The following is a 27989-nucleotide window of genomic DNA, read 5'->3' on the forward strand; positions in this document are numbered from 1 at the left end:
GAAGAAACCCAACCCTTACTGCATGTCCTTTCACCTTTCAGCCGACCAGATTTGATTTCATCTGGCATCCAACTGCCTTATTTACTATTACTTTCAAACAGCCTTGTATTTAAGCACCATTCTGGTAGCCATTGGCCACTAAGTATTGCTTGCAAGCAATTGGCATGGCTAGTGGAGAAGTGGCAGCACCATTCTGGCTCCCCTCTGTAACCAGCAAGGAAACCAAGTTTGATTCCAAAGGAGGAAAGCCATGAGATCTACACCCGGCATAGAAATGCAATGTGCTACTGCAAGAGGAATGGGACTTTCCTTCCCTCCTCTTCCCAGTCACCAGTAGGCTAGCAGACATTTTTTCACGCTTGTAACTTTCATAGGGACGCAGTGAAAGACAGGAGTGCCTGGCGTGCTCTGGTCCATGGGGTCATGAAGAGTCGGACACGACTTAGCAACAACAACAAACTTTCCTAGGCTTATTCACAAGGCGACTTTCAAAAACTTCCTACCCCCTGCGCCCCCATTGACTTTTTCCCATTTTACTTTTCTTTCTCTTCCTCTCCTAACGTCTCACTTCTTTACTTTTGGACTGTAGTCTCTGGCCAGGCTTGTGTTATTGTTAATTATTGAGAGCACCTATCAATTTTAGACTTGCCATAAATAAAGAATACCAACAACAAGCTACATAGCTCACTTACTTGCTCAGTTATTTATTTAAAGTGCCTACATTCTTCTAGGTGCTATAAAGTAATTTTTTAAAATGACACAGGCTCTGTCCTCAAGCTTACACTGTAAAAGACACAAAGGGGGAAAGGAAGGGGGGGACCAAATTCAGGTAGCAAAACCTTTAATTACATAATAAGTGGCATCAAAGAGACAGCATAGTGAGCCAAGGACCCAAGTGGAAGTTAATTCCAGCTGATTCAGGGTGCTTTGTTGCCCTGCCTCACCCCTCTCTCTCTTTCTGCCTCTGTCCCCACCCCACACACCCAAAGTTGCTGGGCGAAATGGCTTCTAATAAGAGACAATTCCGGGAGCAGAGGGACAAAATGGCGGTTGATTTCAACCAAGCCAAGCCAAGCCAATGGGGTGGTTGTGTTGTCTCATATCTCCCTCTACTGAAACCAGGTGGAATGGCTGCTAATGCATTACAGTGGTACCTCGGGTTACGTACCTGATCCGTTCCGGGGTGCCGTTTGCACCCCGAAAGGTACGCAACCCGCAACCATGCTTTTGCGCATGCGTGAACTGTGCAGAACGCTTCTGCGCATGCGCAGACCGCTCTGTGCGTGCGCGGTGCGACGATCTTTACTTCCGGGTTTGCGGAGTACGCAATCTGAAAGTACGCAACCCGAAACGTTCGCATCCGCCGAGGTATGACTGTAATCTTTTTAAGAGTCTTCTTAAGAGCTTCAAGAAGCTCTGTAAATTGAGTGCAAGGCATGCTCAAGACCGTAAGGCCTGGGGGCTGGATGCGGCCCAATCGCCTTCTCAATCCAGCCCGCGGATGGTCTGGGAATTAGCGTGTTTATACATGAGTACAATGTGTCCTTTTATTTAAAATGCATCTCTGGGTTATTTGTGGGGCCTGCCTGGTGTTTTTACAGGAGTAGAATGTGTGCTTTTATTTAAAAATGCATCTCTGGGTTATTTGTGGGGCCTGCCTGGTGTTTTTGTGGGGCATAGGTGTTTTTGGTGGGGCATTTGTGGGGCATAGGAATTCGTTCATATTCCCCCCCCCCAAAAAAAAAATATAGTCCGGCCGACCCCGCCACATGGTCTGAAGGAAAATGTTTTCTGACCCCTGCTCCAAGACCATAGGGTCTGCCTCCATGCACCCATTGTTGTGGCTATAAATTGTTTCAGTAAAATAAATAAAATATACCTGCATAAAGTACCGTAATGTGCAATCTTATGTATACTAGCTTGTACGGTCTAGATGCCAGGTATATGCATGTAGAGATGTGTGCTTCTAATTTACAGTAAAACAGAACATGTAGAAGGGTGATAAGTCAGAAACACAAGTGCAGAATGTGTCTTTTTATTATCTGTGGCCTTTGCATCAGGCCTGAATACAGAATAACTGGTCTATGAATGTGGAAGAGTTAGCTTTTCACTGAGTGTACTAGGGAAGTACAATGCAACTCTGTTCTACTGTTATCTTTATGTGATTGTGCACTCAACAAAAGGTTGTGTTCTCCATGGTTCAGATTGTGTTCCCCATAGCTGTGTTCTCCGTAGTTCAGGTTGTATTCTCTGAAAGGCTGTGTTCTCCGTCATTCAGATTCAAATCATAGAAACCAGCCAGATGGGTGGGGTATAAATAAAATTATTATTGTTGTTGTTGGGTGGGGTATAAATAAAATTGTTGTTGTTGTTGTTTGTTGTTGTTGTTGTTGTTATTTTGATCTTTCATCTGCATTCAGGCAGAGGAAAATGTTTTTTACATGTCCAAAGCAGAGTTGGGTGGAGATGTTGGCAAAAATTATGAACTACATATATGTCCGAATGAATTAGGAACATGGGTCTGTATTTTGTATTCCATGGAGGTGGTCTGCTAGTGGAAGAACAAGCTTCTCAAGCCCAAGGTCAGTTCAAGGATGCTTCTTGGGTTTTCACAAGTTTTTTCTGTTTGGTCCGAATCTCCTTTCCTGTAACTTGAATCCAATTGGCTCTAGTTCTATCCAAACCTGCTTCATCTTCCATGTGACAGCCCTTCATCAAATCTGGCCCTCTTTGAAAAAAGTTTAGACACCACTGCCTTAAGATAGTTGAAGATGGCTATCCTATCTCCTCTCAGTCTACTCTTCTCCAGGCTAAACATACCCGGCTTCCTCAACAGTTCCTCATTATTTAATGTATCAAAGGATGTCATATAGAGGAGGGAGAAAGGTTGTTTTCTGCTGCTCCAGAGAAGTGAACACGGGGCAATGGATCCAAACTACAAGAAAGAAGATTCCACCTAAACATTAGGAAGAACTTCCTGACAGTGAGAGCTGTTTGAGAGTGGAATTTGCTGCCAAGGAGTGTGGTGGAGTCTCCTTCTTTGGAGGTCTTTAAGCGGAGGCTTGACAGCCATCTGTCAGGAATGCTTTGATGGTGTTTCCTGCTTGGCAGGGGGTTGGACTGGATGGCCCTTGGGGTCTCTTCCAACTCTATGATTCTATGGTTTCCAGACCAGTTTTTCCAGCTTTCAGGGGGGTGCACTGCAACATTTGGTTATGGGGTCCTGCTTGTACCTCATAGTACCAGATGCTGGGATCATACATTGAGAGGGGGAGCTCTTGCCTTCATGGCCTCCCTGTAAACTTCCTGGACGTATTTCTGGTACCGGGGGGGCGGGGGGCAGTGTGCTCCCTTGGAAACAAGGCAGCCAACTAGCTAAATAGTTGGCCTGCTCGAGCTGTCCTTATCATTTATTTTCTAGCATTGGTTCATTTTTCATTGGTGAGTCATTTTATATGGATGTATCTGATCAAAAGCTGAATGCCCCTTGTGTTGTTTTGATGTTGTTTTCAGAAGAGATTTCTAATAGAATTGAATAATGCCATCTATGTCAGAGATCAGTTCTCAAAATGATCCATTTTCTGCAGTCACTAATACGGTCAAGCCCTTTAATGTTCTCTCAGTTATGGGAACTCAAAACAGTTTCATCTAGATACATTCTTTTAGTTGTTCAGTGTAACGTTATCATGTTTTGCTTGAAGGCTTCTGATGTAAACTCTGATTTTATAGGCAGAGCTTACTGCCAGGAGTGACTGTGCTTCATTTTCTTTAATTAGCAAAAAGAAAAGGAGATAAAAGTCGGCTTTTACGTAAAAGACCCATAAACCAAGGCCATTGTTTGCGGAAATGTTACACTGCTGCAGCGTGAGAGCATTGTACCTCTTTGTTAGAAATTTACAAAGGAGCATTGCAGAATAATTTAAGCATGATTTTGCGGTAATAAATGTCTGCAGGGACAAGATGGTAGTGGAAGCAAGAAGATAGCCCTAAGCAACAGTACATCTTTGTTATTGGCTATAAATAACAATTGATTTTTAATGATTAAAATGTTTATTAAGCACCTTAGAGACTCTATCAGAACTAAAAGGGACCATTGCCCTGATCACAGACCTTTTCTTTTCTTTTCTTTTCTTTTCATTCTTCTGAATAATATTTTAATATCTTAAATGTCTCAAGATCAAAGACTTCTTTGATATGTTCACCTCAAGTCTTGTATTCTAAACTTTTTTGTTGTCACTTTTACCATTCCACTTCTTGATGTGGTGCATCCTGAATCACAACTGGTGTTGGGTGGAAGATAACCCCATAAAGCACTTGCTCTGTTCTTCTTAAATCAGTTTCACATAATGGGCAAAAAACCCACAATCCTTTACAAATCATTGGAAGGCAATTATATCTATTTTTGCCTTTGTACTTCTCTTTTTCATGTTGTCTTTTTTTTTGGCTCTATCTTACCTGTATATAAATGCTATCTTACCCGTATTGGTGTTGGATATATTCCTCTCTCAGGCAAGTTGATAATGGAGCAGGCTGCCCTTAAGGTATCAAGCAGTGATGGCCATTAAAGGTTGAAGCCATCATCTTGAATTGAGCTTCGAAGCGAAGTGGTAACCAGGCAAGTCTATCGAAACCTGTAGGCTACGCTCCCAGCAGAAATCCTGGCTGTTATATTTTGAACAATCAGAGGTTCCGAAATGTCTTCAAGGACAATGGCAAGTGCAGTGCATTAGAGTGGTCTTAAATGGGATGTTACCAGAGTGAGGATCACCATGGCTAGTCTGCCCCTGTCTGGGAGAGGCTATTGTAACATTTGGAACAGTGTGCAATGGAATTTAAGGAACGTACTAGCCAAATGTTCACTGCAGGCTTCCATGATGTATGGGGATACAGTAGATAGATGATAGATAGATAGATAGATAGATAGATAACATAATGCAGACAGGGGCGTCGCTGGGGAGGGGCGGTAGGGGCGGTACGCCCCCAGTGACAGGGTGAGCAGCGGCGGGTGGGGGTGTCAAGCGGCGGGCCCTCCCGCCACTCCCACGCGCCGCCGCTCCCTCCGTCACCCCGGGAGCAGCAGTGCTGCTCCCGGGGTGACCGGTGGTGCGTGGGGAGTGGTGGGAGGGGCTGCCGCTTGACACCCCCACCCGCCGCTGCTCACCCTGCTCACGGTCGCTCGCTCCGTCGCCGTGGGAGCAGCAGCGCACAGTGTGTGCGGTGCTGCTGCTCCTGGGGCGACGGAACGAACGGCTGCAAAAGGGAAAGGGGGGAGCAAACGGGCGCTCCCCCCCTTTCGGCAGCTTAAACGCGCCAGCTTTGCTTCTCCCCCCCCTTTCAGCCGCCCCTTTCGGCGCTGGCTGGGCTGCGGAGCCGAAAGGGGCGGCCGAAAGGGGGGGGGAGAAGCAAACAGGCACGTTTAGGCGGCCAAAAGGGGGGGAGCGCCCGTTTGCTCCCCCCCTTTCCCTTTTGGACGCTTCTTTCGGCGCTGGCTGGGCTCTGCAGCCCAGCCGGCACCGAAAGAAGCGTCCGAAAGGGGAGAAAAGCGCCTGTTTGCTTCCCCCCCCTTTTCACTTTCGGACGAAAGGGAAAAGGGGGGGGAAGCAAACTGGCGCTTTTCTCCCCTTTCGGACGCTTCTTTCAATGCTGGCTGGGCTGCAGAGCCACAGCCCAGCCAGCGCCGAAAGAAGCGTCCGAAAATGAAAGGGGGGGAGCAAATGGGCGCTTTCCTCCCCTTTCGGTTGCTTCTTTCGGTGCCGGCTGGGCTGCAGAGCCGCAGCCCAGCCAGCGCCGAAAGAAGCGTTCAAAAGGGAAAGGGGGGGGAGCAAACAGGCGCTCCCCCCCTTTCGGCCGCTTAAACGCGCCTGTTTGCTTCTCTCCCCCCCCTTTCGGCCGCCCCTTTCGGCGCCAAAAGGGAGAGAAAAGGAAGCAAAGCTGGCGCGTTCAAGCGCCCGCTTTGCTTTCTTTTTTCCCCCCTGCGGGGGCATCCCCAGGGGCGTGGCATCGTGCTGTGCACATGCGTCATGACGTCATGACGCATGCACATGCCGCGATGCCCCGCCCCCAGGGGTGCCTCTTGGCTTGCCGCCCCTGGCAGCCAAGGGGCTAGAAACGCCCCTGAATGCAGAGCACTACTTGAGTAACATCCATTGGAACTTTCTGCAGCAGACCACCAGCAACCACAGGCCATATTATGTTACTTTTGAAACCCACTCAGAGAAACACAAGACTCTAGATTGTGACTGCTGGAATATGGCCCAAGTTACTTTTAACTGTCGTTAAATATATTTCTCAAATCGTAATGAGTTTAGCCTGCCATCTCTTAAAAAAATACTCCCTGCTTTCAGAAAGGATCTACAAATCACTGGCAGAATTGCATATGCCCCCTCTGCCATCTGCTGATTTCAGTAGCAAAATAGCTCGATTGCAAGTTCTCCATGTGTGCATTGACTGCTACAGCTATTTATAAAACAAAAGGCGTGTGATGTCACCTGAGCACTAGTTTTAGAACAAACATTTGTGCTTGTTCATTCTGGGAAATTGGATTCCTGAAACAATTCAAGGTTATGGATGTTCAGTAGAATGGCATCTGGTTTATGTTTGTCATTGTGTGTGCAGAGTTACAGAAAGGTTCTTTGGTAGAAGAGACCAAAAGCAAGGGCTGAGGTGACAACAACAAGCGACAGAAGGAATTTGTAAGATTTGGCTCTAATTGTGCACGGCACACAGTGTGCTTTGAATAAGTCCTGCTTAAAATACTTGTTTTAGTGATGTCAGTGAAATTCCTCGGGAACAAATTTCAATGGCTCATTAAACTCAACCTTAAAACTGAGATGAACTTTAATAATTTCTGACACACTCCTCTACCTCAGGTTTTGATCCAAGCCCTAGGAGAATTTGCCCACCCTCCTATCTGCCCTGTAGCCTCTCCCCCTATTCTAGAAGGAATGGGGGGCAGGCTGTAACAGGTTGCGGTTTTTTTTTTCCCTGAGCCCTTGAATTGACTTTGAAAAATTACCTGAATTTTTCTTACACCCCCATTTACATAAAAGGATACCTAGGGTAATCTCCAAATTGATCCAAGGTGAGTTTCCAAGAACTTTCCCATCTCAACTTTGTTTCTGTAAACCACACAGTACATATTATGCATTTCATTAACATAACTTTAATATCTCTCATTCTTTGGGCAGAGTACGGGGTGGGGCGGGGAATAAAAGCACAAAATACAAAAATTCAACATGAACATAAAATCAGAACTTTGACAATAACATTAGAATACAATCAGTTTGTGCTGTGATCTGCCCTGACATCTGAGATTCACCACTGGATCATTGGCTGGAGTCCATGCAAAGAATGTTGGAGCATGTAAATGATGATCCAGCAAAACGCCTCCTATGGCCCTAACCGTGAATACACATGATCTCATAGCAATTAACGCTTAACTAATTTGGGTTTTGTAAATTATACGTATAATGGTTAACCACAGGGGTCCTCGAAAGATGAATTGGTTAAATCAACAATGATAGATTGGGCAAAAGATGTGGGTCATAATATTATGATGGATGACTGGGAGAGATTGTGGCAGAAAGGTATCAATTTTACTGCATGTAATAGTTTAAGAGAAAATGTAATGAAAATGATATATAGATGCTATCTGACACCAGTTAAGATAGCTAGAATGAATTCTAAAATGTCGGATGTGTGTTGGAAATGTAAATCGTCGAAAGGTACCTTTTATCATATGTGGTGGTCGTGTTCAGGGGTAAAGGCCTTCTGGGATAAGATTTATAATGAGCTTAAAAAGGTAATGAAAATTACCTTTTGTAAGAAACCAGAGGCATTTCTTTTGAGCATGACCAATGAAGAGATACCCAGTCAGGATAGAGTATTCTTTATGTATGCCACGGCAGTGGCTAGAATTTTATTGGCAAGAACCTGGAAGGGTGAAGAGATACCGACAATTGAAGAATGGCAGATGAAGTTGATGGAGTATATGGAGCTCGCAGACCTGACCGCTAGAATCCGAGACCAGAGGGAGGAGAAGGTGTCGCAAGATTGGAAGAAATTTAAGGACTATTTACTTAAGTATGTTAAATTGAATGTTTGAATATTTGAGCAGAAATATATATAAGAATCGGCTTTAGAAGTTTAAGGTTAGTTATAATGGTTTAGAAGAAATTTTTGATGTGATAGATCTATTTGTACAAGAAGGTTTTAAGATATAGAGTATAAGTTAAGATGTATATTGGTTTAAGCAAACTTAAAGAGCATTAAGAAATTGAGTATAAGTTAATGGGAAAAGAAATGAAGCTATCTAAAGAGTATATATGTTTTTGAAGACAGTGGAGGGACCAGGGGAAGTCCCCCCAAGAAGTAAAAAAATAAGTTGAGAAACAAAGATAGGTAGTTGGTAAGGTTTGTATAAGTTTTCTTTTTTGTATGTTATTGTTGTGTTTTATATTGTTGATTGTGTATCATGTTTTTATTGTGTTTATGCATGTTTAATGTTGTTTTTGTTTTGTTTTATGGTAAAATAATAAAAAATCTTTAAAAAAAAAAACCACAGGGGTCCTCACCCAAAAACCAGTAGATCATGCACAATTGAAGTAAAGCCACTCCTGAACCACCAATATTGAATCAGGATGCCTCAGTGATATACTGCAGCTCCTTGCTTACCTGTGCTACCACAACAATTTGCTATAGGAAGAAGGAGCTGCTGGTTTCTTAAACCCGTAGGATTTTGATAAACATCAGTTTGCCTGTAGGAGAAATAGGTCAACAGATGAGGCCATAGCCACAGCCTTTCACCTTGCAGCGAGTCATCTGGAGAGACCGGGGAATTGTGTTAGAATGTTGTTTATTGATTATAGCTCAGCTTTTAATAACATCCTCCCGGACATTCTTATCAAAAAGCTGATTGAACTAGACCTTTCTTCTACCATCTGTGACTGGATTAGACTTTTGGAGGGATCAGACACAACCAGTGAGGATTGGGCCTGTTACATCTACCTCCCTGAAGCACTGGCACCCCACAGGGATGTGTGCTGAGTCTCTACCTGTATTCATTGTACACATATGACTGCAAATCATCTGATCCATCCTCAGTAATTATTAAGTTTGCAGATGATATTACCATAATGGGTCTAATTCAGTGTTTTTCAACCTTTTTTGGGCAAAGGCACACTTGTTTCATGAAAAAAATCACGAGGCACACCACCATTAGAAAATGTTAAAAAAATTAACTCTGTGCCTATATTGTCTATATATAAAGTAATTTTTCAATTTTTCCCACGGCACACCAGGCAACATCTCGCGGCACACTAGTGTGCCGCAGAACAGTGGTTGAAAAACACTGGTCTAATTACAGGTGGAGATGAAACAGCGTACAGGGGGGAGGTTCAAAAAGTATCTACATGGTGCTCAGAGAATAACTTGCACCCAAATATTAGCAAGACAAAGGAGATGGTGTTGGACTTTCGGAGGAAGAGAGGGGAACCTGCCCCGTTGTATATCGGGGGGGGGTGTGGAGAGAGTCTCCTCCTTCAAATTCCTGGGAGTTTACCTTAGTGAAGACCTCTCTTGGAAAAACAATATAACTCAGGTGGTTAGGAAGGCCCAACAGAGACTCCATTTTCTCAGGGTCTTGCGAAAGAACAATGTGAAACAACAATTGATGAAAGTGTCCTCTCATATTGTATCACAGTGTGGTACGTTGGCTTGACAGCCACATACAGAAAGTCTTTACAGAGGGTGGTGAACACAGCACATGATATCATGGGCTGTCCCCTGAGCCCACTAGATGACATTGCAAGGGATTGTTGCCTTAGGAGAGCGAGAAAAATCCACAGGGGCAATTCACACCTCTTTAATCTTCTACCCTTGGGCAGGAGATACAGAAGTATAATCAGTCGTACCAACAGGCTAAAAAACAGCTTCTATCCATGGGCTGTTAGGCTGCTGAACGGAAAATAATACCGGTATAGTGCAACTGACTTTCGGGGTTGTTGTGTCGTGCGACAAGCACACAGAGTGCAATGAGATTGAGTGTTGGGGGGGGGGGAGGCTCGTTTAATTTCATTGTACACAGGTTGTACATTGACAATAAAGATATTATTATTATTATTATTATTAGTCTTGAGTGTTGCCAGTGCTACTCAATATGCTCAATAGCTGATTAGTGCCAGTGCAGCACTTTTTCAGGTGACACACGGAAGCAATGGTGTTCCACCTTGCCCTAAAAATCCTCAGAATCTGCAGTGGTCCTTCAGCCTGAGTGAGGTCTCACAGGAAGGACTTGCTTTTTGGTGGTCCTATAATCTGCCATGTGACAAAAATTCCTCAACCATACAGTGGAACCTCTACTTACAACCATAATCTGTTCCGGAGGTCCGGTCATAACTAGAAACATGCATAAGTAGAGGCGCACTTTTCCATAGAAAATAATGGAAAAGTGAATTTATCCATTCTAGATGATGAAAAACACCCCCTAAAACAGCAATTTAACATGGATTTTACCGTCTAACGAGACCATAGATCCATAAAATGAAGGCAATAATCAATGTACTGTACTATAAAATAAATAAGACAGTGTTGTAGATGAAAAAATAGCATTTTTTTTTCTTACGTGCACGGGGGGGGGGGGCTTACCTGGCTACAAGCTGGGGGGCAAGGGTCAGTAAAGACCTGATTCACTTCGGCCAGGGTCACTTTCTTGCCAGGCAAAGCTCTTCTCTGGACTTCCTCAGGTTAGTTCCTCGGTGGGGTTTGGGGCTGCAGTGCACCCTGCTGTGCCTCTTGCAGGCGGCACCTCTTCCACAGTTTCGGGGGTGGGATGGGGGCCCTCTCCCTGGTGGCAGAGGCCAGGGAGCTCTGGGCTGCTGGCAAGGCCTCTGTTTGTATCTAGAGGAAAGTTCATAAGTCGAAGCACCTACTGAAGGTCGTAACGTAAGTAGAGCCGTACATAAATCGAGGTTCCACTGTAACTCTTTATGTTTCTCATCACTCAAACTGTTAAAAAATAGTAGGGGGGGGGAAGGAGGGAGATGTCTGATAAACCACATTTATCCAACTGGGGTGTTCTGGAGCCGTATTTTGTTTGAACAGCTTTATAGCGATGTGCCCGGAAAGTATTCCAGAACGATAGTCTGACTTAAGGTGCAAAGTAATTAATCACAGTTATTTGTGGGTGTAATTCCAGGTGTACCCTACTTGCATACATGCACAGAGATCCATCATGAGAACGTAACAGTTCCTCAGAGCCTGCGACTGGTCATGAAACCACTGTTGTGTCCATAAGGATACAAAGCTAAAAATACACAGAGCTCCCCCCTTTTCTTTGTATGATTCAAAAACTCATCCTTTTCGTTATGCCTGTTACTGTTGCTGTAGACCTCTAAGGTTTCTCTGCAGAATTTAGGAATAATAATGCCATGCAATTATGGGTTTCCCTTGTTTTGAAATCTGACGGGCTCAGGGTGGCTTCATATTGCTTTCTGTCTACATGAAAATGAATCTCTCTGTTTATACTGATGAAATTCCCATGAAACGTGACACCCAGGGCTATGTAAACCATACCAAAAATGAGGAAGTGAACCGTATTTTCAAAATGTACGTTCTTAAATGAAGGGGAAAACCTACTACATAGTTTTGAACAACAGTCGGTTGGTGTCTTTAAAAACACTCTGGACCTTGTGAGTTTTAACTGCTGGAAATTCAATTATCAGTTTATAAAAATAACCCACTGATGCAGTGGGGGGGGCATGCAGAGAGGGGGGTATAAGAAAGTGTTTCATTTTAATTAATATTTGAGTTATATGACGGCAAAGCCTTATTCCTGATAGAAAGAGGTTGGCTTGTAGATCCATGGTTTAAGCAAATTATGATCATTGGCTATGTAAGGCATTTGCAGTTTAATGCCCCAGACCCAAACTCCACTGTGCAGATGTGTTTCACATCTGCTACCGAGGATGCACATTTTCATGTGAATTTGAAATGGCTATAAAGGCCTAGAATTCTTGTGCAGCTGGTTGCCTTGCAAAGTGAAGAACACAAACTTGTTCCCTCCAACGGTTGCTCTGGCAGAGGGAACAAGACGAGACAAAGACAAATTGTAGCTTTGGGCCTCTTTCCTTGTGCGGACTATCTTCCTCGAAGAGGGAGGTGGATCACATGTTGCCAGGTGGCTCCCATCCATGTTATACATGGGTCTAGTGCAAATGTGTTATTTTGTAACTCTGCAAGGACATAATTGTGTGTACATCTTGCGTATTTTTAAAAGCAAGAGAGAATCTTGGGCACCCCAGAGACAGCAGTCTGAGTATTCAGTAGCTAGTGATTAGGGACTGCGACATAGAGGTTCTCAGGCTTCTATGCTTCCTCCTTGCATTCTGGACCTTCCCAGTCCTTGCTAAAAATGAAACAGCACTCAGAATAACGCAAAGTAAGTAAATATTGCTAGGCACAAATAGCCTTCTGCGAATGTTGCGCTGACCCTGAATGTGTCCAGCAAAGCAAATGGTGTTCACATGTGGGAACTACCCTGTACAACTTTTAACCTATGGTTAATTGCAGTGGAGTAGAAACCTAACTTTGGTACCTTTGGTTGCTGTTGTGTAAAGGTAAAAGGTAAAGGGACCCCTGACCATTAGGTCCAGTCATGTCCGACTCTGGGGTTGCGGCGCTCATCTCGCGTTACTGGCCAAGGGAGTCGGCGTACAGCCTACGGGTCACGTGGCCAGCATAACAAAGCCGCTTCTGGCGAACCAGAACAGCGGATTCGAACTGCCGACCTTCTGATCAGCAAGCCCTAGGCTCTGTGGTTTAACCCACAGCGCCACCCGCATGCTGTTGTGTATCTGGGGGTTACGACCTACTAAGAAGTTAACGTTATCAGCGCCACTTGCAATTAAACAAGAATGCATTACTTAGTGTTTCCAGTTTACTCCCAAGTCTGAATAAGCACCTGGGGGCTCTGGGACCAAATCCAGCTTCCTGAGAAATACAGGCCACCAGGCAAGAGACAAAAAAATGTGTCCTGTCAACTGCTTGCTTGTGGCTTGGAAGAGGAAGCTGCAGGTTCTCTCAACTTGCAGTTTGACAAGCTTCCACAAAGAAAAGGCACACATCACAACCACCTCGTTTGCATCTGAGTTAATGGGGCTGGGAACAACAGCTAACTAGAATGGGAGAAGAAAATCAACCTAACTATTCCACTTCTCCCTATCCATTTATTCTTTCTTTGCTGATCGAGCTAAGATGCAGTTGCCCTAAGTTGTAAGGTGCAAGGACAACTCAAATGATAAATAATGACAAAACATAGTGCAGCACAGTGCTTCTTACTTTTTGCTATGTCATCAGTTATCGACCTGTACCAAGGACAAGTTGCAGGTTCAATCCCCATAAGAGACAGCTGCATATTCCTGCATTGCAGGGGTTGGACTAGAGGACCCTCAGGGTCCCTTCCAATACTGCGATTCTATTATTCCGTTCTAAAGTGCTGGTCAGCATGTATTTTTGCAAAGGGGAGAAGAAATGCCCTTTCCTGGTGTCTTGTCTTCATTCATAATCTAAACATTGGACTTCAACTACTGAATCAGGAACACAACAGGGTTGCACCTCCAACCTTCGGCAGGTGGCACTAGCTAGTATTTTTGTTTGTTTTGGGATTCTTTAAAGTGAAATGAAAATATGGAAAGGAACAAAAGAAGAAGGCAGGAGAAGTGCAGAGATGGAGACTGACACATTTCAATAAACCAAGGGTACCTAATGTGGTACCCTGAGATGTAGCTGAGCTACAGCTCCCACATCTCTGACCATTAGGTGTTAGGGACTGACAGAAGTCCAGTAACACCTGGAGGGGCAGCACAATGACTTCTCCTGGGATCAACTTTTGCCAAACTGGACCATGAATTGTTCATTGCTGTGCAAGGGTTTCTATAAAAAGGTAAAGGACCCCTGGACGGTTAAGTCCAGTCAAAGGCAACTATGGGGTTGCGGCGCTCATCTTGCTTTCAGACCAAGGGAGCCGGTGTTTGTCCACAGACAGCTTTCCGGGTCATGTGGCCAGTATGACTAAACTGCTTCTGACGCAACAAAACACTGTGACGGAATCCAGAGCGCACAGAAACACTGTTTACCTTTCCGCCACAGTGGTACCTATTTATCTACTTGCACTGGCTTGCTTTCGAACTGCTAGGTTGGCAGGAGCTGGGACAGAGCAACAGGAGCTCACTCCGTCACGGGGATTCAAACCACCAACCTTCTGATTGGCAAGCCCAAGAGGCTCAGTGGTTTAGACCACAGCACCACCCGTGTCCCTTAAAGGGTTTCTAGAGGGCAGGGGAACGTAAGGTAATAAAAGTGAAGACTCCAGTGCAACCAGAAATAGCCAATAATTCCTTCAGAAATAAGAAATCATGTCCATCAATTTAATGTTCTGTGATATTTTAACAAACTTTTATTTTTTAAATACATGGTGCCTTCTAGCTACAGGCCACTGCACAAAGATCCGTGGTCCAAGAGATTTGCAATTTGGAAGTGCATAAAATGAAGCCGAGGAAGTAGAGGGAGAATGAGGCAGGGATAAACAAGGGAAGAATAGGTAGTAAGTAAAGGTAAAGGTAAAGGGACCCCTGACCACCAGGTCCAGTCGTGTCCGACTCTGGGGTTGCGGCACTCATCTCGCTCTACAGGCCAAGGGAGCTGGCGTTTGTCCGCAGACAGTTTCTGGGTCATGTACCCAGCATGACTAAGCCGCTTCTGGAGCAACGGAACATCGAAGCCAGAGCAGCGCACAGAAACGCCGTTTACCTTCCCGCCGGAGCGGTACCTATTTATCTACTTGCACTTTGACGTGCTTTCGAACTGCTTGGTGGGCAGGAGCTGGGACCGAGCAACGGGAGATCACCCCGTGACAGGGATTCGAACCGCCGTCCTTCTGATCAGCAAGCCCTAGACTCTGTGGTTTTGGTTGGGTTACACTGTCGCAGGGGTGGGGAACCTGTGCCTTGTTCCAGGTGATTTACAAGGGAAAATGAGTTGCCCTTCAGTTTGTAATCAGGCTGAAGGAACTTTAAACAAATGGAACATTTACCAAATGCACCTTAATATAGAAATCCATATAACAAAGAAAGATCTGAGTGTTAGAGCCACATTAGGGAGAAGGACTCTTCCTTCTTTTCCGTAAATGGAGAAATGCAGCAAATTTTTACATGAGGAAGCATTTGAAAATGCAAGCCCGCACCTGTATTCTGAGGTGGTTCAGCCCAGGCTTAACGTCTTTAGTTAGAGATGTTAAGGGTTGAACTTGGGATATTTGGCAAGCACATAATGTCCTCTACCATCAGGCTGTATAGCAGAAGAAGCAAGAAATTGTTAGCGAGTGCCAAAATGCATTAGCCATAGGGATGCCAAATATATTGGCAATACTCTGCAAAAAAGAGAAGTGCATCAAGGAAGAAGTAAATAAACACTGGTATAGAGTCAAAATAAAATTTAAAAATTTGTAAAAATCCTTCCAGTAGCACCTTAGAGACCAACTCAGTCTTGGTATGAGCTTTCGTGTGCATGCACACTTCTTCAGTTATAGATTAACCTTCACTTGTGCAATTGCTGGCTTTTCCATTACAGTGGTACCTTGGTTCCCGAACTTAATCCATTCCAGGAGTCCGTTCACCTCCTGAAACGGTTCGAAAACCAAGGCGCAGCTTCCGATTTGCTGCAGGAGCTTCCTGCACTCAACCAGAAGCCGCAGAAGCTGCGTCGGACGTTCGGTTTCTGAAAAAGGTCCGCAAACAGGAGCATTCACTTCCAGGTTTGTGGCATTCAGGAGCCGATTTGTTTGGGAGCCAAGCTGTTCGAGTACCAGGGTACCACTGTATTCTGTAGTTTATTAGAAAAACTTTTTACAGAAGAGGGCATACTGCCTGCACCTTTTGCACCCTCATGAAACAGCTCTGTTAGCCAGGGCCGTATCAGAGATATCCTTACTAAGACTCAGGTAAATGGTATGTTATGAAATGAGAGAGTCCTATTTTAGCATCATGAGCCATCCTAGAAATGTCCTGTACGCTGATGAGTCAAAGCCAAATTGCATTTTATAGTTGGCCCCAGTCAAGCTGTACGCAACTTGTCATGCATGACATTTCATGATTGTGAGCCACTATAAGAATAAATAAACAGATAATAATAACGAATGATGTCTTATTTCTATCTCCTGCTTTGGTTGAGATATTCAGAGGGGCTAGCAGTTAAGTTTTTTGTTTTTTTAAAGTAAACATAAAATACAATTCAAATAATCAGTTAAGAGCACAATGCTGTGTATGTTTTTGCTGCATTCACCGGGGCTCCTAGTAAGCGTGTTTTGGATTGAAGCCTAAAGCCAACAATATAAAACAGATGATACATTAACACAGTGTTGTCGGGGCTGTAATTAAAGTTTGCTTAACATTTTGAGTTCCTTCATGCCAGCGATAAAGAAAGGCTTAATGATGTCATGTATGAAATCAGCATGATTTAAAGTCATCCCCTCACTTGATTTCTTTTTTAAAAAACACGCCAAGCAATCTATCACCAAAAGCACAGTAAGTCTTAGATAATGTTGGATACTGTAGTTCACTGGTAATTTCCTTTCTTTTGGCTATAATTAAAGATAGCCACAATTGGTTTTTCTCATTGACATTTGGCAAAGAAATCCCCAAATGTCTTATCTTAAGGAATGCACAGTGCCATCAGATCTATGTGTTGTTAATGTGCTGGTAGTTTAGGTGAAACTCAAAAGGGTGTGTCCAGTTTTGAGTTGACACCAGGCCAGTGCTGCCTAGATCCAAAGCAGATCTAGATGTAAATAGTTAGGCATGACTGGTTGCGGCAGAATACAAATGGTGGTTCACAATTGGATGTGCATGTACTCAAACTAACTGAATCTAGATAGACAGCATTTGCATTCAGATATGCACCTGTGATGCTTCCTCTCTTGCCCTGCAATAAATTGCCATACAGTGGTACCTCTGTTTACAAATGCTTCTGGTTACGAACGCTTCAGGTTACGAGCTCTACTAACCCGTAAGTAGCTGCTCCTGGTTGCAAACTTTGCCCCAGGATGCGAATGGAAATCGTGCGCCTCTGGCACGCATGCAGCAGGAGGCCCCATTAGCGAACACGTGCCTCAGGATAAGAACGTTTTCAGCTTAAGAATGGACCTTCAGAACAAATTAAGTTCATAACTAGAGATACCACTGTATACTAAGACAGGGAACTTCTCTCTTGCCAAGGCAATACAGCTGTTCCTGTGCATCATACTGTTTTAAACTGAAAGCAAAATGATGGGTATGCTTGCTTTCAGTGACATAGCCACTTGGGAGACATCATCTCTATGACGAATGTCCTCCATGATCCTTGGTAAGCTACACCAGGGGTGGCCAACTCCCAAGAGACTGCGATCTACTCACAGAGTTAAAAACTGGCAGTGATCTACCCCCTTTTGGAGGTTCAGGTCAAAGTTGTTGAGTTTTTTCAGGGAGGAGGTAAAATTTTGAGCTTTTTTTTTTTTTAGGAAGGAGGAAGGCCCATGGGGGGGGTCATGTCAAAGTTGTTGAGTTTTTACAGGGAGGAGGTAAGATGTTGAGCTTCTTTTTAGGGGAGCCACAGTTATTCAGCTTCTTCTCATGAGGTGACCAAAGTATTGGAGCCTCAGCTTCAGGATCTGTCCTTCCAGTGAGCACTCAGGGCTGCTTTCCTTAAGAATGGATAGGTTTGATCTTTTTGCAGTCCATGGGACTCTCAAGAGTCTCCTCCAGCACCATAATTCAAAAGCATCAATATGTCGCTGAAGCGCACTGGAGAAGAAGGGGAATGCCTTTTCCAGACATCTTATAAGGAAATGTTGAAGGAACTCTGTATTTTACCATAGAAAGGAGAACATAACATGCTTGATGGGTTTTGCATAGAAGGAGTGTAGGTTTCCAGGGAACATTAAAAGGGACCTATTAACAGTAAGACCAGTTTAACAGTAGAACTATTTATCTGGGGTAGAAGATGGTCTTTCTCTTTGTGTGTCAGGGTTAAATCAGAGAGATTCACTACTCTGGGATTCCTGAATCAAAAAGGGTTCCTTCCAACTCTATAATTCTATACTTACGCTCATTAAACATGCCACAAAATAAAACACAGGAAATGTTAATAAATGATTGCTTATAACTTTTTAATATTTAATAATACTATATCAGCACATCCCCACTGCTACTAGACTTCAGAGTTATGTATAGCTAAAATACCATTGAGCTTGTTCATTTACTTGGGTGTCCAATATACTGGAAAACAAACTTCCTGGAATGGAAGGAAGGGCATGGCCCTTGGACATGTTCCACCATTGTCAGCTTGCTAACATTCTGATCTTCAGACTTTCACTTTTGCACTATTTGAGGAAATGAGACCTTCCTGTATAAAACCTCTCCCAAAGAGCTGACTTTTTCCCCATTTGCCTAAAATTGTCAGGCACAGAAACCCCAAATGGGGTCACATAATTTGTGTATGTGCATTTTTGCATTTCATTATGATAGTTGTTCAAAACGTTTTCTTTTCCTCTTAGGTATTTTCACATTTTTGATATCGCAATATAGAACAGTAGCATTTTTTCCCAATTCTTGAGTTTTTTAAATGAAAGGTGGGCTTTGTGGGTGAGCCCCCACCCCACCCCAAAGAGCACATTTCCCACTGCTGCTTATAATGGTTTGCTGCTCTTGGTTTCTCCCCTCCTGCTCCCCCAAGTGCCATTTTCTGCACCAAGCTTTCTACTTATCAGGGATCACATAGGAAATGCAATTACCGGTATGTCACAAGAGCCATGCCAGTTGTTGTTGTGTTTTTTTAACTGAAAGGCATGGTAAAAAAATCAAAAATATGTAAGTTATAGCAAAATGGAACGTCCATGTACCATAGCAGTGTATTCTTCAGATACTGAGGTCAAACTGTCCTGCTGTTTTTATGAGCTTCAAGAGGCTTCTGGCTGCCTTCTGGTATAAACCAACTTTGATCTGATCCTGTAAAGCTGTTCTAATGCGGCTTGGCATGCAAAGATGGAATGAGATTTACCTCTGAAATTTTTCAGAGGAAGCATGTTGATTCTAGGCTTTGTTGTTGTTTTTAATAATAAATCACAACTTTTCCCTGACAATAATAATAGCACGAACTGCATTTTATATTAAACATACTCTTAGTTTCTGCTCCATTTTAATCAAGGATAAGAAGCATTAATAACCAGAGCATTCTTAAATTTTCTGTGAAGTTGACTACTGCAATATATCACTGAGCAAAAGTGTATTCTATACTTCTCTGGGAGATTGCATAAAGATGTAATGCAGGCATTAGAAATTGCATTCCTGGAAATGATTTTTATTATTTGCCTTAAAATATTCTATTTATAAGACTTACTATGCAGAAAAACATAGTTATAACATTTAGGTTTGTGTTTCACTTGCTTTGGTGCTCACAAGTCATCTGATACGCCACCTCCATTGACTTGCTGCCAGCAGCCATTTGATAATTAGCTTTGTCATCTGAACAATGTTTCACTCAGACCTGAAGTCAGCCTGATTAAGGGATTGCGAGTGGATTGCAGGATTATCACATTCCCATACCATACCCTATCCTCTCCTTTCTTGAGAGCAATTTCCCCCAGACCTTTCCTTGCTGCCCTTAACCAGAGTTCATCCGCCAGGTGGAAGCCAGTTGAGAGCACTTCAGATGCACACCTTCCCATCAACCTCAGCCTCCAAAAACCTTACTACTTGCAGGATGGAGGCAGCCCATACACATACTGGAAATTTAGGGAAGGCAGGTGGCACAGTGGTCTAAACCTCTGAGCCTCTTGGGCTTGCTGATCAAAAGGTCGGCAGTTCCAGTCCGCGCAACAGGGTGAGCTCTCGTTGCTCTGTCCCAGCTCCTGCCAACCTAGCAGTTCACTTTCAAAAGCACACCAGTGCAAGTAGATAAATAGGTACCGCTGCAGTGGGACAGTAAATGGTGCAGTGGGACAGTAAATGGTGCTTCCGTGCGCTCTGGTTTCTGTCACGCTGTCCCATTGTGCCAGAAGTGGTTTAGTCATGCTGGCCACATGACCCGGAAAGCTGTCTGCAGACAAACACTGGCTCCCTCAGCCTGGAATCGAGATGAGCGCCCCACCCCATAGTCACCTTTGACTGGACTTAATCGTCTAGGGTTCCTTTACCTTTCTACCCGCACTGGAGACTTGAAGAAGAGGGAAAGTTTTGAGCTCTGAACAGAGACCATGAAGAAGGAACACAGGATATTTGCATCTAACTGACGTTCTTTTACTGGTCCTCTGGTCACCAGCCAAACCGGTCTTCTTCACCACAATGCAAATGCTTATCTGTTATTTGCCTCAGTCTACAAGGGAGTGAGGGACGCGGGTGGCGCTGTGAGTTAAACCACAGTTCCTAGGGCTTGCTGATCAGAAGGTCGGCGGTTCGAATCCCCAAAATGGGGTGAGCTCCCATTGCTTGATCCCAGCTCCTGCCCACCTAGCAGTAAGAAAGCACATCAAAGTGCAAGTAGATAAATAGGTACCGCTCTAGCGGGAAGGTAAACAGCATCTCCGTTGCACTGCTCTGGTTCGCCAGAAGCGGCTTAATCATGCTGGCCACATGACCCAGAAGCTGTACGCCAGCTCCCTCGGCCAGTAAAGCGAGATGAGCGCCACAACCCCAGAGTCGGACACAACTGGACCTAATGGTCAGAGGTCCCTTTACCTTTCCAAGGGAGTGAAGAAAGGGCTTTGGCCCCACTCTTGAGACTAGCCAGAGTGTGTGGTTTCCTGGCTCTTGTAAGCTCTAGTACTTTCCAAAATATTGATCTGCCCAGACTAAGATCTCATATATGTGACATCACAGAGATCACATACTGTAGTTAAGGGCGTTCCACAGGGAAGACGCCACTACCAAGAAGGCCCTCTGCCTGGTTCCCTGTAACTTCACTTGTCGCAGTGAGGGAACTGCCAGAAGACCCTCGGTGCTGGATCTCAGTGTCCGGGAAGAATGGTGGGGGTGGAGATGTTTCTTCAGGTATACAGGACTGAGGCCATTTAGGGCTTTAAAGATCAGCACCAACACTTTGAAATGTGCTCGGAAACGTACTGGGAGCCAATGTTGGTCTTTCAAGACCGTTGTTATATGGCCTCGGCCGCTCCCAGTCACCAGTGTAGCTGCCGCATTCTGGATTAGTTGTAGTTTCTGGGTCACCTTCAAACGTAGCCCCATGTAGAGCGCATTGCCGTAGTCCAAGCGGGAGATAACTAGAGCATGCACCACTCTGGCGAGACCGTCTGCAGGCAGGTAGGGTCTCATCCTGCGTACCAGATGGAGCTGGTAAATAGAATGCTAATCAGCCAACCTAAACCTGGCTTTGAAAGAACGTGCGTTCCTGGGTGACACCGCTGTTACTCCCGGATCAGGGCGGAGCCATTGCCATTGCCAGAGAGGAACAAAGGCATGTTGTTGAACAACTAAAACAGAAGGTCTGAGTATCAGGCATGTCACTTTCAAACATACTTTCATTCCATCTGTTTCGGCGATAAAGGTAACTACTGCAAACAACAAAGCACGTTAATTGTCCTTTCTTTTTAATGAGAGCTCCCTGGATCCTCGATGACAGTTTCACTTTTCCTTAGCTTTTGTTCGATTAAATGGAATGTGTCACTCACCCTTGAATCAACCATTTGGTTCTGCACTGCTGCATTCTGTATTCTTTGATGCACATTCTTTAAAGGGCCTTTCTTAAATGGGGACTGGTGATGTGTAGTGGGTGTGAATCATTTTTAAAATAATAATAATAATAATGTGAAAATCAGTAGTGACAACAAAGATGACCAGAGGTGAAGGAGGAATTTGTTCACTTAGTTTAGTTGATTAGATGTATAGAAGAAAGTACTGATGCCCGCTTGTCTTTAGTAAAGAGAGGAAGAAAGTACTGTAATTCTCCTGTACACAACTATTAAAGGCACAGAAAGCAATCAAAGTCGTTTGTGATTTTGCCTGCCCTGTGCGTTACTTCACAGGCCTTTGAAGGCATTACATTTTAAAATGTAAAATATTTGGACCAGGTCTACATATTAAGAGTTGCATTAGCCTTTTTAGCAGACTCGCATTTGGCTTGTCGTCTACCAAAGCCCCCAGATAGGACTGAAAACAATTGATTCAAGTTACAAGAAAGGAGATTTCCACTAAACATTAGGAACAACTTTCTGATAGTAAGAGCCATTCGACGGTGGAATGGACTTCCTCGGAAGGTGGTGGACCCTCCTTCTTTGGAGGCTTTTAAGCAGGGCTTGGATGGCCACGATCTAGTTGTGGTGTCTGCATTCCAACTCCACAATCTATGATTCCGTTACCTTTTCCACATGTGATCCTTTCAAGCCATGTGCCACGAATCCTGTGTGCATCTGATTTTTCCTGCCTAAATGCAGAACTTTACGTTCATCCCCAGTGAAATCTGTTTGGTTGTCAATACCACATTCAGTCCTTTTTTCCTGTCTTCTACAATATTAGCTACCCCTTATCTAGTCATCTAATTCAGCATCCATTTTTCCACCGTGGCCAGCCAGAGATGCCTTTGGGTAACCCACTGGCAGGACACAAAAACAATAGCCATCTCCTGCTGTTGTTCTCTGCCATGCTCCCCCTGGATCCCAGAGGTACCATTTAATCATTTAATCATCATGGCTTATAGCCATTGACAGCCTTAATCTCTATATATTTGTCTAACCCCCCCCCCGCCCTTTATAGTCATGTAAGCTAATGGCTATTTAGCTTCATTAGGTGAATCTGGGTTCTAGTTTAACGAAAGTGAGAGAATCTCTTTTTACTTGATCCACGCCAGAGGATTGTATGCTACTTTAAAAACCTGTCCTGTCCCCACTTTGTTTTTCTAAACTAACTGTAAAAAAGGTCAAAACAAAATATAAAATCAAAAAATCCTTCCAGTAGCACCTTAGAGACCAACTAAGTTTGTTCTTGGTATGAGCTTTCGTGTGCATGCACACTTCTTCAGATAGACTGAAACAGAAGTCACCAGGCCCTTATATATATAGCAGGGGTGGCCAACTCCCGAAAGACTGCGATCTACTCACAGATTTAAAAACTGGCAGTGATCTACCCCCTTTTTTGGAGTTCAGGTCAAAGTTGATGAACTTTTTTTTAAGGAAGCAGCAAGGCCCATTTGGGGGGGGGGGGTTGGGTCAAAGTTGTTGAGTTTTTTCAGGGAGGTAAAATATTCAACTTTTTTTAGGGGAAACACAGTTGGTCAGTTTGTTTGGGGGGAGTCAGTGATCTACCAGTGATCTACCACAGACGTCGAGTGATCTACCAGTAGATCACGATCTACCTGTTGGACATGCCTGATATATAGTGAGAGAGTGAGGAGGGGTATTACTCAGAAGGGTGGTGGGAATTTGGGATTGGCTGATGGGTGTGGATAATGACTGTAAAAAAAGGTCTCCACCATTTTCACCTTTCCTCATAGGGGAGTTGCTGCTGGCCACTGGCAATTGTGGTATACCCTTTCCAGCTCTACAACATCTATTTTGAAGTGTGGTGGCCGAAATGTACACAGCATTCCAAGTATGGTTGCATCATAATTGCTTGCGCTGCTAACAGTATTTTGGGCAGCACACTTTCTAAACACATTTTGCATTTTCCCTGTGTTTTTTGAGTTGAGTACCACCTTAAAAGTTAGCGGAGGGGGAAGACTTAAGCATAGTTGCTTTGAACAGATACCGGCATTCCAAGCTGATGTTCTGTACATAATTAGTAGTGATTGATAAAAGAAAACTCACACCTGCAGCTCCTTTCTTTACAAAGTCCAAATGAGCTCAAAAGCAGCTTCAACGTGTGGAGCTCAGTGAAGAAAATAATTTTCTTCCTGTTTCAAGTTTTGGCACATCATGTCCCTCTCTCCATTCCCTCCAAATCAGGATTACGCTTTGCTTATCTTAAGAAGGGGCTTAGCACTATAATGTTCATTTGGAGGTTAAATCCTTGAATTGCATCTCAGGAGATTTATGACACTAGGCTGTGTTCCCTCCCACCCTCACCCAAGCAGTGCTGCTTCCTGGAGCTGTATGCTAATCACCAGATTGCTCAGGGAAGCATGAGCAGAATGGTTGGGACCCTGGGGGTCATCTGGTCTAATCCTTTGCAATGCAGGAATCTCAGCTGAAGCATCCATGACAGAGGGCCACGCAACCTCCGCTTAAAAACCTCAAATGAAGGAGAGTCCACCACCTTCTCATTATGGTTAAAAAATTAACTTGTAATAGTATCAAAACTGAATTGACCATAGTATCCAAGTCCACAATCAACTTTAGTCCTGTATGAAACAGCAAAACTTAAATATAAGCTTCACCATGCCACAGAAAATACTCTATTCTGCGATATCAAGCTGCTGTTGAGATTTCTGTCAGAGACAAGTAATGTCATAGTCACATGATCCAATGGTTAATTGAGCAGGGAGAGACACGGAGAAAAGTTCTTTTTGAGGTTGGGTGGCCTAGGTGACTGGCCGCCCAGTGATGCTCAAGGCTGGGTTTGGATTGAGACCCAGGTTTTCCTGGTTCAGAGGAAATGAGAAAGGGAAGCATGTTTATCACTACAAAATACAGGAGAGAAAACGACTGCTTTTATCAGAAAGTGTTACATCCTATTGGCACTTGATGTATTTTAGAAACTTTTTTTTAATGAAAAGAACCCACGAGGGAAAATCAGTGATTATTTTATGACATTCCTCCAAACACCATATGTGCTCGTGTGTGTGTGTGTGTGTGGAAATGCTCAGAACATATTTTAGGGGTGTGGTGGGACCATGTGGGGAGAGGAAGGAGTTGCGTTGCACAGCCAAAAGTCCTTCCACTAGCAGACTTTCTTCATTGAATACTGCCCATTGTATTGTATCTTTTTCTGGAGGAATTTCAGCAGTTAAAATGATAATACCACCAAAAACAATCTTTATTATCTGCTAATCAAAATATTGATCCAATAGTTACAACAATGTGCACTGAAGCGCATCTGGAATAACAAATAAACAAGGCTAAAAGCCAGAATTTATATGATGATAGGAGATCTCCAAGTCCCATACTTAGCTCTGTTTTGTATAGCAATCTGTTTTAAACTGGGTTATAGTACTTTGGCCACCTCATGAGAAGAGAAGACTCCCTAGAAAAGACCATGATGTTGGGAAAGATGGAGGGCACAAGGAGAAGGGGACGACAGAGGACGAGATGGTTGGATAGTGTTCTCAAAGTGACTAGCATGAGTTTGGCCCAACTGCGGGAGGCAGTGAAAGATAGGCGTGCCTGGCGTGCTCTGGTCCATGGGGTCACGAAGAGTCGGACACAACTGAACGACTGAACAACAACAATAGATTGCATAGCATGTAGCAAAGCTTGAACAAAGTGTATTGAGGATGCCTTTATATGAGTTACCGTACTATGGGGGATTGCAACAGTCAGTTAAATATAACTTATTTTCATAGTTTGGATTCTAAAAAAAATCATTTAAACCTACCCCTTCACTTATGGAATCTATCTTGGATAAAATAAAAGAGGAGAGACATCTATAAGATTTCAAATATGGAAAGCAACAAACTTTTTAGAATACAAGATCTGGTATATCAAGGGGTTCATGATTTCTTACTCAGAAATTAAGAGGAGACTACAAGGCAGGAATCCCCCACAGTTTCATTATTTTCAAATCCAATCTTTGATCATATGAACAAATATGAGTGAACCTAATTTGAAATGTAAAGAATGAAAAAATAAAATATAGACATTAGCAGAAGTTCAGCTTGGAGCCCGAGCAAGTAAGAGTCTGCATGGTTAAATAGGCTCAATAGTATAAGGGGAAGCAACCCAGTGGATATGTGGAAACGTCTTCAGAAAGCATTGCACAGGTTTTCCCCTAAATATGGCAATTAAGAGAAAACTGTTACTAGCTCACAAGCACATTATACCAGCCAGGAGACATAAATAAACTATGCTGCAATATGTTGGAAGTGTCAAAAAGAGACGGGTGATTCCCACCCACCCAGTATGTGGCAGAAAGGCAGTTTGGCAAAACTATTGGAGGAAAATAGGAAATAATCTTAGCTTGAGTCTTTGAAATTCCATAACATCAGGATTTCCGCAACTTCGTCTTAGACTATAATGCCAGTGCGGTAGAGCTGGTTTAAATCTCTTAAAATTTAAATGTTTGGGGATAGTTGACTACCACGATTATAATTTTGAAGAATCAGCTACATGTGAAATACAGTCCTCCAGAGATGCTCGCTCTAGAGCGGGGGTGCGGAATCAGTGGCTCTCTTTTTTTTGCATTGCAGGGGGTTGGACTACATGACCCTCTGGGTCCCTTCCAACTCTACAATTCTATGATTCCAATACTCCCATTGCCCCTGACATTTGGCCATGATGCCTAGAGTTGATGGGAGTCAATATCTGGAGAGCCACAGGTTCCTTATCCTTACTCTAAATATTGCTCACCTCCAGCTAGCTGTGCCCTGTTGTATTTAAGGCCTCAGAGCAGCCAGGAAATGAGTTGCTTCTTAACAAATAAATCTTGATGCTTGTATTCCAAGGAACTCCAGCAACTGATAATGTTAACATTTGATAAAGCTCCTGCATGCGACTGACAAACATGCCGTAGGTCAGTGTGCCTGAAAAAAACAGCTTGATGACATCCTGTAGATTTTTAAAATTATTATTCTGTAAAACATCGTTCTTTTGCCAGTTGTTTAAACAGCAACAGACTTTTCTCTTCGTGTGTTCACAATTTCCCCATCAAAATCCACAATGCTAACCTGAAGCTATAGCAGATACGATCGAATTCCATAGTCTTGGAAGAAGCTTCTGATAAGATTCTTCAGTAGCAGATGAAAACAGCCAGGAATTTCTTTTGAACATTGTTGTGGTTTCTTTGCATGGGGCTTATTAAAGGGCTTGGCTTCTTTATGACCATACTGAGCGACAACCTGAAAGCTGGGGAGTAATGCAGTCCAGAATTTACCTAGATACTTAGCCAGTCTTTGTTGCTGTAATGTGCATGCGATGCTTTAAAGACTGACTTTTAGAAGTCGTTGATTTATGTTCTTTATTAATCTGAAAAATATGTGTGGGGCATAAAATTTGTTTCACATTTTCTTCAGATGCAAAGGAAATCCTTTCCCTCTGATCCAAGAAATTCCACTACAAAGAAGCAGCTTGGTGACCTTATCTGATTCTGATCAAAGGGCAATTTTCTTTGTACTGAAGAGAAACAAAAATAATATTCATTAAGCCCTTCTCTAATTGCAGCTGGATAGCAGTTGTTCTGAATTATCTAATAATAATAATAATAATAATAATAATAATAATAATAATAATAATAATAATAAAGAAAAACAACTCTGGATCCCTTTGATGTAATGTTAATAGTCAGTGGATGGCGATGTGCATTAAATTCTCTTTATCGTTCACTGACATTTAGGTCACAATCAAGAGAAAGCCACGAGCAAACCACACACTGGCTTCCATGAGCGAATGAGAATGGTCACCCCCATACTCCACACTGTCCAGTGCTGATAGGGATTACCTGTATCAGATGCACATCAAAGCTATATGTAGCATTCTTGGAGAATCCACCAGTGGTCCCAGTTAGGATGCATATATACATCCCACTTTCTGGAAAGGCGGCAAGCCGATGGGTCTAGAAGCACAGCATTCTGTAATGTGAGGGGCTCTTTGATCCTTAAAACAGATCTGCAGGCCTGCCTTTGTGTGTAGATCTCACACTGAATTGGGATGTAACCTCTTAAGACGGAGTTACAGCCATTGGCTGGAAAGTGACAAACAAGGCAATGACTGGTTGCGTGTTGCTGTTGATTGTGTGAGCGTGGTCTACATGGGCTCTCAAAAGAGGCCTGAAAACACACACACACCAAGGAACATGACAATG

At 43.5% G+C, this 27989-nt stretch overlaps 1 protein-coding gene across 1 annotated transcript in view; it reads left to right on the top strand.

The window, feature by feature from the left end:
• Positions 1-27989, top strand: part of FHOD3 (formin homology 2 domain containing 3) — a 270953-nt gene that overhangs the window by 142983 nt on the left and 99981 nt on the right.

Source organism: Lacerta agilis, chromosome 14 (assembly GCF_009819535.1).
Source record: "Lacerta agilis isolate rLacAgi1 chromosome 14, rLacAgi1.pri, whole genome shotgun sequence".
Lineage (NCBI taxonomy): Eukaryota > Metazoa > Chordata > Lepidosauria > Squamata > Lacertidae > Lacerta > Lacerta agilis.